The sequence below is a fragment of the Acinonyx jubatus genome, chromosome B4 (genome assembly GCF_027475565.1).
Source record: "Acinonyx jubatus isolate Ajub_Pintada_27869175 chromosome B4, VMU_Ajub_asm_v1.0, whole genome shotgun sequence".
NCBI lineage: Eukaryota > Metazoa > Chordata > Mammalia > Carnivora > Felidae > Acinonyx > Acinonyx jubatus.
In genome coordinates, this window is record NC_069387.1 from 78,240,709 (window position 1) to 78,255,443 (window position 14,735).

General features: G+C 38.4%; 2 protein-coding genes across 5 annotated transcripts in view; both read right to left on the reverse strand.

Annotated features, from left to right (window-relative positions):
* NPFF (neuropeptide FF-amide peptide precursor) overlaps window positions 1-14,735 on the reverse strand; it is a 131,842-nt gene that overhangs the window by 55,244 nt on the left and 61,863 nt on the right. The gene's annotated exons all lie outside the window — the stretch shown is intronic.
* LOC106983090 (cyclic AMP-dependent transcription factor ATF-7) overlaps window positions 1-14,735 on the reverse strand; it is an 84,329-nt gene that overhangs the window by 49,931 nt on the left and 19,663 nt on the right. The gene's annotated exons all lie outside the window — the stretch shown is intronic.

Genomic DNA, 14,735 nt, shown 5'->3' on the forward strand with positions numbered 1-14,735 from the left:
CTCTGTCTCCCCTTCTCTCTGTCCTTCCCCTGTTCTCTATCTCTCAAAAATAAATAAACATAAGTAAGTAAACAAACAAATAGACATTAAAAAAATTATAAAACTCCTACAAGATAACATACAAAATTTAGGTAATCTTGGATTTGGTAATAAACTTTTTAGATATACCAAAGGCATACAATTCATGAAAGAAATAATTGATAAGCTGGACTTGTTAAAATTAAAAACTTCTGCTCTGTGAAAGCCAATATCAAGAGAATGAGAACTCAAGCCACAGAATGGGAGAAAATATTTGCAAAAGACACATCTGATAAAGAAAAATATATATCCAAAACATACCAAAAAAACCCTCTGAAAACTCAATATGAAAAAAACAACCCAATTAAAAAATGGGCCAAAGACAGACAGTCCACCAAAGAAGATATACAGATGGCAAATAAGCACATGAAAAGATGTCTCACATCACTTGTCATCAGGAAAACACGAATTAAAACAACAATGACATACCTCTACCTACCTATTCAAATGGCCAAAATCCAGATCATTAACAACACTGAATGCTGATTATGGTGTGAAACAGTAGGAACTCTCTCATTCATTGCTGGTAGGAATGCAAAATGGTATAGCCACTTTGGATGACAGTTTGGCTGTTTCTTACAAAAGTAAACATACTCTTAACCATATGATCTATTAATCATGCTCTTTGGTATTTATCCAAAGCAGGTGAAAACTCATGACCACACAGAAACCTACACATGAATGTTTACAGCTTTACTCATAGTTGCCAAAACCTGCAAGCAACCACGATATCTTTCAGTAGGTGAATGGATAAATAAACTGTGGTATGTCCAGACAACAGAATATTATTCAGCACCAAAAATGAATGGGGTATCAAGCCAAGAAAAGACATGGAGGAACCTTAAGTGCATATCACTAACGCATATTAGGTGAAAGACGCCAATCTGAAAAGGGTACCTGCTGCATGATTCCAACCAATGTCTTGCTGAAAAAGGCAAAATGGTAAAGATAGTAAAAAGATCAGTGGTTGCTGGGGGACAGGGGAAGAATAGCACAGAGGATTTTTAGGGCAGTGAAAATATTTTATGATAACAGAATAATGGATACATGTCATTATACCTTTGTCCAAACCTATCAAAGGTACAATACCAAGAGTGAATCCTGAAGTAAACCATGGACTCTGTATGATAATGATATGTCAGGGTAGGTTCATCAGTCGTAGCAAATGTACCACTCAGCTGGAGGATGCTGTGGGGGCAGGGAATATATGGGGAATCTCTATACCTTCCCCTCAATTTTGCTGTGACCTACAACAGCTCTAAAAAAATAAAGCCTTAGGGGTACGTGAGAGGCTCAGTCAGTTAAGTGTCCGACTCTTGATTTTAGCTTAGGTCATGATCTCATGGTTCATGAGATTGAGCCCAACAATGGGCTCTGAGCTGACAGGGTGGAGCCAGCTTGGGATTCTCTCTCTCCCTCTCTCTCTCTGCCCCTCCTATGTGCACACACTCTCTCTCTCAAAAACAAACAAAAAAAACAGACAAAAAAAAACAAACAAAACAAAACAAAACAAAAAAAAAAAACCATTTTTTAATTAAATAAAAATAAAGCCTGAAAAAAGTTGAAAACGATGAAGGAAAAATAAATAGTTTGAAGCATGCTTCTTCTCAGAGGGCTCAGAAAAGAGCCTGAAAAATTAAGCCTGAAGTACTCATTGCTGATTATTCTAATGTTAAAACAGAAAAGCACAGCATAGCAGAAAGTCCAGCTTCCAAGCAAGAACTGTTGTCTCTTTGACAGAGCTCCAGTCCAATTATGCCCTAGCCGCTGATTTTTCTATCACCACTTCCCCTTTGTTTCAGAGACAGCATCCACGACCTTCTGTTCATGCGGTGGAGGAAGAAATTGCTTCCCAGAAAGACTTAGCCCACTGCATTTTACTAGATAAAGAAAAAACAAAAAGTCATTCGACTCTGACAAGCTGATTACTGTCTATGGAGGAGCAAAATGCCTCCCTTAGGACTAAGAAAATAGCCAACAAGGAATACGTTCAAACCTTTAACCACTGCTCTGCCAAGAGCTGCTGCATTATGTGCACACTACGCTTTCTCCTCTGAGTGGTCACATGTGCAGAACTGAAAGTACAAGCCTCCATAAGGAGGGTGTCTGGCTGTGGTTTCAAATGCATATAAAGTGAAAGAATGCTCAAATAAAGTCTCCACTTTTGCATTATCTAGGTAAAAATTAGAAGGAAAGAAAAGGAAAGGCTGAAGAGGGAATAGCTAAATAGCTAAACTGAATCTAATATAGTGCCTTATAAAACAAATTTAGACACCTAGACCCCTGAAACTTTTATTTACTTACTTTTAAATTTTTTAATGATTTTTATTTATTTTTGAGAGAGGGACACACACACACAGACACACACACACACAGCATGAGTGGGGAAGGGCAGAGAGAGCAGGAGACACAGAATCCAAAGCAGGCTCCAGGCTCTGAGCTGTCAGCACACAGCCCCCGACATGGGGCTTGAACCCATGAACTGTGAGATCATGACCTGAGGCAAAGTCAGATGCTTAACTGACTGAGCCACCCAGGTGCCCCACAGACCCCTAAGAAGTTTAGAGTAACTACTTTTACTGTCCCCTCCCAATACAGCCGAAGTGGACTACAGTCTCTTTCTTAGTCCTAAGAAATACCTCAAACTGAAACAAAATGGCAAATGTCTGAAGTCATGAACATAATACAGTGTAAAAAATTAATACACACAGATTGTCACTGTGTACAGAGAAATGATGTTCGCTGAAGTGACAAATGTCTCTAATACTATCTGCTCACTCTGGTATTAGAGAGCAAACTCCACCTTCGATACCACAACCGAGATCTTTACAACTACATCAACAAATTTTTTTACTTGATTCAAGTAACTCATGCCGGTAAACGAATTTATTTGTCTTTTTCCCAGTCAGTGATCTTGAGAACAGACACAAAAACAAAGTAACTGAGGCTCAGTATTAAAATGCAGGCCTTTAAAAAAAAAAATTCATCCATCTATCCTATTAAGCTGCCACTGTCTGTCTGATAACCTGTTCAAGCTTAGAGTCCAGCTTAGAGTCTCTGATAGGTTGCTGCTTTGAATCACCTTTTCTCTGCAATTATGGTTTTATAGGAACTCCAGGCGGGACACAGACAAGACAGACACACACACACACAAACACACACAGAAGTGCATGCATACAACTAACTGGCCTGTCAGAGGCATCCAGCAAAATAAACAAATGAGATCTCTGACCCCTAGAGTGATCACTTTAGTAGTCTGTAACTTGCCCAATAAGGCATTCTCAGCTCTGAAGCCAAGAATTTGACTTCTTAGGCAGAAGTAGAAAAGACAAGACTTCAGTCAGATATTTTCTACAGTTGAACACAGAGTTTCACACAGTCCACAGTTATACAATGAATCATTATCAGAATCAAGAAGGAAAATGTATATTTTAAGCAACTTTCCAGTAAAATAAAAAGACATTCAGACAAAACATACAAAGAATTCTTTTACTATAAATATCAACCATGAGACTCTCCAACCTCTTTCAGTCCTTTATGTGTACTTCCACACATTTTTATCACAAATCATTTCATGTAAATATTTCCATACATCTACTTAGCCACAGATTTTCACTTCCAATGAAAAATGAGATATCCCCTGCGTTAATACACCACAATGGAAATGCAAAGACTAGATGTCTGGAAGTGCTATGAAATCAAAGAGGAGGATGTAAGATCTGAGTAGAGAAGAATTTTATTATTATTCAACAGGTAAGACCCTCCATGCAGCTATATGCCAAAAACTTCAGAGAATAAACAAGCTGGCAATCACCAAGCAGAATACACATCTCACTGCACCGTTAACAAACTTCTAACCATATCCTAGTTCCACCTTAGTCACATTTCCTCTTGTCACCAATCAGTATGGCAGCCACTATAACCGAAGCCCCACCACTACATGACACTACACAAAGCAAGACACCCAGACAGCATCATGTGTACTGGGGAGCTTTACAGACATAAAACTAAGATTGAGAAGAAGGGAATATGAATCAGGAAGTGAGCCAACAGAGAATTCACAAAGACGACACCACAATGCTTCTTTAGGGCCTATCAGTGGAGGATGCCGAAACTATGATTTTGAGGTCCCAGTTTTCTAGTTCTACCTTTCTGGTTGGTCAAGAATCTGTTTTCTTTCTCATCTTAAAATCATGTCCCTGCTACACAACAGTGGTTGTTTACCTCACAGAGAGTTCATCACATCTCAGCAGCATTCCCAGGCAAATAAAAAACCATTACAGATTAAGGCTCATGCGGCTGCAGAGAGGTCTCTTCATCTGAGTAAGAATTCTTATCTTTTTGTACAGTTGTAGACCCAGCTCTCTCTGGCATAGCAGCCAAATGCCTAGATCAGTAATAACCTGTTGTCAGGACTTACTTAACTGATTGCACTGGGACCATTTGCCAAAAAATTACTGCTTATTCTCTCTCTCTCTCTCTCTCTCTCTCTCTCTCTCTTTTTTCCCCCTATGCTAGATGGGTATATTTACATGTACAAGGAGAATAATAAGAAGCCACTTTAGCCTAGTAGTTAAAGAGTGCCAGTCTGGAATCTATCTGGTCACACAAAATATCGTGTGACCTCATCTGAGTTATTCAGTCTCTCTGAGCCTTAGTTTTCTCATCTGTACAATAGGGATATTATATCCTCCTTCAGGGGATCTCTAGGGTTAAATAATATCTATAAAAGCACTTTTTGCACAGTACATAAGAGCTCAGTTAGCTATTGTATACTGCTATTGCTGTTATTATTATTACATTGATAAAGTTAAATAATTTTCTTTGTATTTTGTCCTCTCCCATTCCCCCCATATGATCCTTGGGTGGAATATAATTTTCCGTATCATACAGACACAACATGTCCTCTAAATTGTGTATGTATGTACATGTATACATGTATCTGTTGCTCTGCACTCAGATATTAATCCCCAACATCACGTTATAGAGCCTTCCCTAGGCTAATGTTCACTTTACCACAGAGTCAGTTCAGTTCAACAAGCAGGATAACTAAATTAGCACTGAGGCCAAAGCTGGAAGATTCTCATGTGGAGCCAAACGTAGAAGGTGTAGAGTCACTATTTTTATGAAAAGAGATCTTACCCAATACCAGGAAGTTGGAATTCTAAGTAGATAGGAAACTTGAATCTTAGAACTAGAGAAATCAGGTCACTCTCCTTCCCCCATATTTTATCAATATAAATTTTCCAGAACAGGAAAAGGAGGAAATGTCTCTCTTTCTAGCCAAAGAGATTTAATTAAGTTGCTTCTAGTGTTCATTAGTGTCCTTCTTAAGATTTATACTTCTCAACTATCTTCCAGTAGAAGGAAGCTGAGATAGCCCAAAACAAAACTAAGAAATACATGTTTATCTTTGACATCCTCAAAAGTTGCCATGTCTCCTTTGCTCAAGAACCATTCCACCTAAGCCAGTCCTCATCCACTATCCCTTAACCCAGATAAAACCTTCTCCTCGTTTATGTAGCCAGTACTACATCTATGATTAAACTGATTTATACTAAAGTGCCAATGACAGCTCCCTATCTACTTTTCTAATAACTTATTCGTTATGAATCTTTAACTAATGTAGAAGTATAGAGGATTACTTTTAGACAGGGAGTCTTTCTTATTTACCTTTAAATTGCACTGATTTTCTTTAGTCACATATAAGGCTGCCCATGGGAGCAACGGAAAGGAGACTTTATTGTCCTCAACCTCAAAGGAAAAGGGATCATGGGCTCTACTTCCTCTTGCTTTGCTCAGACCTAACACCGGGACTCTCCAGATACATACAGCCCATTCAATGTTCATCCTATCCTTTTTTGCTCCCAACACATAGAACCAGTAGAACAGTCACTAGGCAAGCCAAATCTTTTAACATCAGAGAAACTCCCAGTAGAGAAGAAAGGCTGCCACTTTCATCTTCCTGGAGAGATTCTCGGGACTTTTAGAGGGACCTTGGAGCTGTGACCTCAAATGTTTAATTTTCTCTCCTCCTTTCCCCAGCTATTCCTAACTGTAGGGTTATCTACCCACAACTATTTTTTTTAAGATTTTTTAAAAAGTAATCTCTACACCCAATGTGGGTCTCGAACTTATAACCCCAAGATCAAGAGTCACACACTCCGCCGACTGAGCCAGCCAGGCACCCTTATCTGTTCACAACTTTAAAGAATTAGAGGACTGCATGATTCTAATTATAGGGCATTCTGGAAAAGGCAAAACTACGGAGACAGTAAAAAGATCAGTGGTTACCAAGGGTTGGAGGTAGGAGTGGGGAGGGATGAATAGATAGAACACAGGGGATTTTTTAGGCCAATTAAACTATCCTGTATGATACTGTAATGGTGAGTACATATTATTATACATTTGTCAAAACCCACAGAATGTACAACACAAAGATTAAACTCTAATGTAGATTATGGACTTTAGTTAATATTAATGTATCAACATTGGCTCATCAGTTGTAATACATGTACCACACTAATACAAGATATGGTAGCGGAGAACTCCAATACTTTCCACCCAATTTTTTGTAAATGTAAATGTAAAACTGATCGAAAGAATAAAGTCTATTTTTTTTTTTTTTAATTAGAGGAAGCACTGCTTAATAATCCCCGCCAGGTACAATGACTAGTAACAACCAAGATAAGCTATACAAGAAGAAGGCAAAAAGTAAAAAATGAGACTATGGAGCTTGATGAAACTACAGAGCTTGATCTCAAAATAAACGATGATAACTGAAGACAAGGAAAGAGGCTTGAGGAAGTGAGTGAAGGAGAGAGAGACAACTCTCACATCACTTTTACTGACTGGTATGCAAAAACTAAAACAAATGTTTTCTCCCTCAGAGAAAGAGAAGAGAAACCAAGTTTATAAGGGGTACTGAGATACTTGGCAGAAAAATCACCAGCATTAAGCCTCTGGCATACTTACAAGTGTCACCCTGATGCCTCTCCCTGTGGCTAAGAAATCAGAGCTGTCATTGTAACCAAGTCTGCAACCTGTGCTCGCGCCAATCTTTATGGTAAATTGAGGTCTTTTTTCAGGAAAATCAAGGGATAATTGCCCAGTATCAAAAGAAGATATGACCCCTGGGAGGAGAAAGGAGGCGTTCCTTTTGCCACAGGATGATTCTCTCCGGAGGCTCTTCGAGAGACTATGTCTTTGATAAGCGGAGCTGCAACTCTGACAGCCAATCTGCTGAATGCCGAGCAGAGCACTCAGCTTTCTACAATGACTCAAAGGACACGGCCAGGCTGCAGATTTATTCTGCTGACTTTCCCTGCAGAGCTACTCAAGTTTTTCAAAGGCAAAAAGGAAGAACTCTTTCCTTACACCCAGGGAATTGCAGATTCCTCCTGGGATCTAAAGACAGAACTATGTTTGCTCAAAATCTGACATCATCGATGTGAACAAGATTTAAGAGCTGGAATGATGGCTGGCAATTTTAGTCTTTAGAGCAGAAGTTGGTTCAGCTCTTCAATCTGCCGGCAGGATCAGCAGCCACACAGGGCACATGGCGTGCCAGACTGGGAATGGGCTAATTTCAAAATTCATTCTCATTCTCTCTGTACTTTCACATGACAATTGCAAATAGGCCAGATTCTTACCAAAGCACAATCTTAGGTGGTATATTTCCCTGCACAAAGAAATTTCAAAGTAAAAACACAAAGGTGCCGTTACAAAGAGATAAACCGCAAAGCTTCCATCTTTTCTCCACAATGTTTACCTCCGTGAAATCTTATCCTTAGCCTGAAAATTTTCTGAGGGATTTAAGAAACAAAATATATCCACAATAAACTATTAATAGCAGCATTCCTCCCTCACAATTTGTATGTCACTTCTTCAAGATGAGATTTTAAAAGAGAAAAGCTTTCTATGTATCCTAAGTTGAAAGTAACGGCCATGTGCTATGATTTATAGGACAGTCCCTCTATAGTTAAATAGATTCGACCCTCAACAGACAAAAGAAAACTAGGCTTGAGAGTTAAGATAAGCAATTTCTGTGCGAAACCTTTTTTATCTTATGACAAACAAAGATTTTAAAACATTAAAATTTAGAGACAATCAGTTCTATTTTTATTTAAAATATGCATTGCTGTTCTGAGCAAGTACCCTGAAATAGGTACTGGAGCAAGGGTAATAGCAATTGCGAAATATAGCACAGAAATTTATAAGCAGAAAATCAGAATAAGACTTTTTTCCCCAAGAGCAAAATATATAACCCTTTCGACAAAAACAAATGAAAAAAAGGACAAAAATAAAGGCATTCTGCTTTATAAATAATACTGGCAAACAATAAGTATCTTACATTTTTAGATATAAATTTAGCTAAGTGTTTACTAATACTTGCAACTGTAACCCTTTCAAAGGGGCTTATCATTTGGCTATAAAGACTCAATTAAGATCAAGACTTGGCTCTTCCCTAACTCCAGATGAAGGGGTTTTTCTTGTACTGCAAGTCCCATTGAAAAAGGACATTGTGTTTTAATAGAAGTCACTGGCATATGGTTAAAAAGCTTAAGTTTGTCCGGTTCCATCCTTTGAGCAGAACACTGAGGTTCTCTTTCCTCTCCTATGAAAGAGCTTCCAGACAGCATCTCTTGCACCGTGTTCATAATGCACAATTTATCGGCATTTCGTTTCCTTTTTCTAAATGGCCGGGAGGGAAGAAGAGCTCCACAGCCACCGTGTGTGGTTAGTAATGGCGCTTTTACTTGTCATTGTACAAAGCCTGTTAAATATTTACAACACAGACAGCAATATCTAGTCCTAAACACCCAGTTGTGAGTTTGAATTTTTTTAGAAATAAATCTATGACAAGTTTTCCCCAGCAAAACGCCAGAAGACTTTACTAACAGCTTCAAGAGACCCAGCGGGTCCAGAGGAGCAGTTATAGGCCATCTGGTGATTACTTATTATTATTTATACAGCACTGTAGATGTACACACAGATGTGTTATGAATCCACATACAGAGTAGGCCCTAACAAGGGCTTCAGACAAAATGCGACTGCTGAGCAAGTCAATCTGCATTAAAGAAACACACTAACCAGAAAGAGGGAACACTCTGGCTGTTCTTCAATCTGCCGCATTAGCTGGAAGAGTATTTGATAAAAGAATGATGAATTCTACACAACGATGACAATATCTTGCAAGTTAACAACCTAGCTATATGTGGTTTTGCAGGGGTGGCAAAAGAGGGACTAACGAAGGACAGGCTCCCAGAGACAGAAGGCAGTTTGTGAAAGAAGGGACTAACAAACAGCCTCTCTCCTGATTTAGGAAGAACGGAGATACAAAGATACTGGATTTTATTTTTTTTCCACCAGGAATGCTCTGAGAACAGCTTCTGGGCTCCCATTCCAAATATTAAGTCATACCCAAGGAAAACAAGAGTGAATAACTGAAAAATTTCATCTTCATTTCCTGGGTATAGCTCTAATTAGGTTCATACAGCCTCTCCCCCCCCCCCCCACCCCCCCCACCCCCCTCGGCAAACTGGAGCAGGGATGCTTTTAATCTACCATGTTCTTAGTAACGTAACAATAACTGTAATACGAAAACCTAAAATAATCAACCACACGTTTCTAAGGGCAAGCGTCAAGAGTGCCAGATCTGACGTTAAAAACAGGTTGGATTCCTTGCTCTTAATACATTTATAGTTTTAAAAACCCCAGTCCCAATTTTGTCTACACAATGCAAAATGGTGGTCTACTTCCATCACAAGGCTACATAAAACTGCAGCATAGTCAGAGTGGACTGAAAGTTATTGCAAAATCAACATATTATTACAAAAAACAAGGTTAGCATTTGGCCTAATTGTGTATAATGCAGTGTATTTTCAGCTGCCTGACAGCATGCAGGCACTCTTACCAGATGGGAACTGGATGAATTATTGAATGAAATATGAATTATTAAATAAAAATTTGAATTTTTTTAAACTCTTGGCAGGGGGTGAGGAAGAAAGGCTTATCTGTCTGCCTGAAATTGCCCTCACCTGTCGAAGCATGTAAATATGGTACGTACCACCATAAATGGGGTTTACCTAACCAGCCATTTCTTTCCTTGTTATTCTCTAATTCAAGATGCTCCCCTAACATAAAGAATTAGTAACCAGCACCAACCCATTTTCCTTCTTTTCTTTTGTGTCAATGCCAGGTAATAGGGAAACATGCCAAAAGGATAGAATTAAAAATCCAGAGTCCCATAGTACCAGTATGGTCCATTTAAAGGGAGGGCTGGGATAACAGAAAAAGTCTCTATAGATTTGTGTTACATAGGCAATAAAACATATACCTTTGTAGTATGCCGGCATTTAACCAATCATAGAAGCTATTTGTTGCCTCATATATTACAAAGCAATAGAGATTTAAGGGATAATGTTCATGGAGGCAGAGGATACGAAGCAATAAACAGCACTGGAGGTTGGTTAAATGCCAAGTGAAGCCAGGACTACAGCACCATAAACATTATTCCTATTATATGACAAGATAAGGAGGTACAAGAAGCTGCCCTCAATCCCACCACAACTAGGGCTCTATTGCTATTCTTGGCCTTAGAAAGGGAAAGCAGGCCCTGGAGGTCTATGAGCTAGTTATGTGTTTCAGGTCTCAGATATGAACAGAACCTCAACCTGTACCTAAATGTCCTCTGGGAGAAGAAAAGATCTGGTAGGACACATCCGTAGGGGAAAAAAAATAACAAGAGCTGATCAGGTCACACTGGACAGAGAAACAATCAAAAGATTTGTCCTTAAAAGGACAGAGTTGATACAGAGTTGGTTATGACAGAAATCTTTCTCAGTGGCTAATAATGGGATGATACTGTGCATTAGAAGTATCTCCTCCGAGGAAATGTGTTCCTGTTCTTAAGGAAATAGACATTCTAAGTAATAAGCTTATATGATCAGCTTCTGCTCAAAGGCTTTGTTATGATAACCAGAAGGACTACTGAAATCTGTGTAATTTGTACTGTAAAACAGTGTCATGTTCCAGAGAGGGAGGTATGGGAATATGGAATTTGTTGACTTCTAGTAATAAAAACTGGACAAAAAACGTCTAAAAGATAAGTTATCTAACTGCATTTACAAATCCAAGATTACTGTCAAAAACATAGTACAGCTGACCTTCGAATGACACGGGTGTGAACTGGGCAGGTCCATTTGATAAACATAGTACAATGCTGTAAATTTTTTCTACCTTACAATTTCCCTAATAACATTTTCTTTTCTCTGCTTACTCGATTGTGAGAATACAGCATACAGTACATATAACATACAAAATATGAGTTAATCAACCATTTATGTTATCGGTAAGGCTTTAGGTCAACAGTAAGCTATTAGTAGTTAAGTTTTTGGGGGAGTCAAAAGTTGTATGCAGATTTTCAACTCCCCACGGGTGTTCCTAACCCCTTCACTGTTCAAGGGTCAACTGTAATTGTTTCTGCTTGCACATAAAATAAAACAACTTTACAATCCATCTTTAAATAAAAATGTCTCTCAAAGCATCAAAAACTTAAAAGACTGGGGCGCCTGAGTAGCTCAGGTCATGATCTCTCGGTTTGTGGGTTCCAGCCCCACGCAGAGCCCCACGTCGGGCTCTGTCTGTGCTGACAGCTCAGAGCCTGGAGCCTGTGAGTTCTGTGTCTCCCTCTCTCTCTGCCCCTCCCCACTCACACTGTTTTTCTCTCTCTCTCTCTCTCAAAAATGAATAAACATTAAAAAAAATTAAAAGAAAAAAAAACTTAAAAGACTACCTAAATTCAGCACCAAAGAAACTTTTATTATTTTAATAACAGAAGCAAAGCCATTTTATGGTCAGAATGGTTTTAATTAGATGCTATCTTATAAACATTTCAAAAACCCAAACCACTCAAATTCAACCAACCCTTTGCCACAGGGTATCTGGGGTACTGTTGCCTTAACAACACTAACCCATTCTCTGGAGGCAGCTCTATTAACTACTCCTGCTACCACATTCCATAGAGAGGTATTAGCAAGAATATTGGTTTCCCTAAGTTCCTCTTCATGAGAGTGATTAGGCCTCAAGAGAAACACGGTCTCAACAGGAGAACAGAAATGAAAGGGCTCAAAACACCCTCTCATCTGTCTTTTCAGACAAGAATGCAGAGAACACAACCTTCAGCAGCCATCTTTTTTAAAAAAAGTACATGCAGCATATTTAGAATTCAGCTGTGTCACATCAGACTTACTGTTGGGAAGTGGATCATGAACAGAATCCAAAAATAACAGCCATTAAAGACCTAGCAACCAAAACATGTTTACGTATCCATTGAAAGCCCAGTGGTTTTGATTATATGGTGGAGAGCATAATCCACTAGTCTATTTTAGGTAAATTTTCCTTTCACCTTCCCTTAATATTAAGGCGTAAGATGATTTCTGAGTTTAGGGCCCATTGGGTAAAGTCCGGGCACAGAACAGATATTGAAATAATGCAAGATTCATATAGTTTTCATCTGTTGGTTGGTTTTTTACGGATCAGTCTCTTGCATTGTAATTTGCTTTCATTCCTTCTTCCGCTAAGTGGTATACCGGAGCCACCGATTTTTGAGGCTTCTATGGCAGTAAGTTCCAAACTGTGTCTTGTAAAAATTATCATGATCCTTATCGCCAGTCCTGGAATTTACATAGCCTTTTAAAAAAGTTATTATTCTACCATTTCTGGAATAAAAAATTTGAATCAATGACAGAGGATTATACATAGCTTGAAGGCCTCAAAGGGGCTCCAGGATGAAACCATTTTCAAGGGATATAAGGAAGTTGGATGACAGGCCATGGGTAGTTCGCTTTCCCAAATTTATCTTCTCTGCCAGATTTCCACTATTTCATATAATAGAAAGCAATCACAGTAAAGTGAGTCTTGCAGAGATCCTAGAGTTAAATTTTACTTAGATATTGGGAGAAACTTGGAATAAGACTAAATATAACTAAAGAACTACAATTTTACCTAACCATAAAGTTCTGACATGCAAAGGAGTTACCTTCATAGACTTAAGCCGTAGTTTTCTATGCTTTTGTATGAAACAAGTACCTTGAATCCAAAAGAAGATACTCATCTCCCTGAGTACCATATCCACTAAAGGGAAAAAAAGCCTTTGGGACTTATACTAGAGGTTATAATGAGTCCTAACAACCAAAATACCAGCAGACAGTTCAGAAATGGGAGGAAGAATAGGGGAAGGAAAAGGCTTATGATAAACAGTACCCAACAATACAAAAGGAACCAAAGTAAAAAGTCCTACTGTTTTTACCACCTCTAGTCCAAAAAATGCAAAACAAAAAGAAACAAACAAACACAAAACCATCTGGGATCTCAAATTTCAGTGAAAACTACTCTTTTCTGATAGACAGTCTGAAGAAACCTATTTAAACCTTTCTTCTTCCGAGAGCTTAAGAGATGATTTTCCATTTTAATTTCTTTAAGTCCTTGTCTAGGTGGTTTTCAGCATACAACATATAAGAGGGGCACTGAGTAGCTTACGCCATGAACAAAGAAAAATAAATGTAAGTATGAGAAAAATAACTCTTTTCACCAAAAATGCAGATTTTTAAAGGGAGATAAGTGAAAAGGGTCCCAGGTATCAATTATGGAAATCACAGTAACTACTGCTATCAACACATCCACACACAAAAATCTGGAGGGATCAAGTTCAGATATATATTCTAATACAGCTGTTTGAAAATGGAAACAAATTTATCCTGATTTCTCAGGTGGCTTCTATTGTAAAAGAATAAAACATAAATCACACGGGGAAAACATCCAACCAACAATAAAGTTGAAAACTCTGACAAGGAAGGAAATATACCCTATGATGCTGAATACTTCAGAATATAATGGCTTTTTTAGTCTTCTCTGAAATTTTCAGCATTTACTGGAATGTGGAATCATCCTTCTGCCCATTCCTTGTCACCACCCCCATCTCATTCACCTCTCAAATTCCAATTCCTAGGAATCTCTGGAACTTAACTCTCTCTTTTTGTATAAGTATTTACAATGTTTAATAGAACTAGTCTGCAATCTCACATACCACCAGTAAGTGTCACTGGGCAGTCACATGGCATATTCCTAACTGAACAGAAATTCAACCTTCAGGTTCCATAAAATCAATTCATGAAGGCAGATAAAACTTTCTTTGTATTCCTTTCTTCATCCTTTGTGGAACATGGCAGTAGGGAAGGGTCTAGGAAGAAGAGTTAAGAAGGTGCAAAATGGGGAAGAAGAAAAAAAAAGGCAACTTCAACAAAATTACTTTATTAAAAAATTATATAATGAAAAATATCTGACACAAAATGTACACATATGCAAATAACATGGCAGCTGACGAACAGCACAAGGCATTTCATGGCATAAGAGAGGGAAAATGACTAAGAAATCTCGTAGTTTATATATTGCTGCGACATCTCAGGTTCTACACTGGATTTGCCTTCCCTACATAGACAGATATCTGCCTTAGCTACCAGCAATGATTTTCTGGATCAACAGTCCAAAGAAACTTTTTTTTTTTCTTCTTTAAAAAATCCAACAGATTCCAGCAAATTGTGGTTCACAGTGAACGGGTACATTCTCGGCTGCCTATTCTAAATGTTAAGCAGACT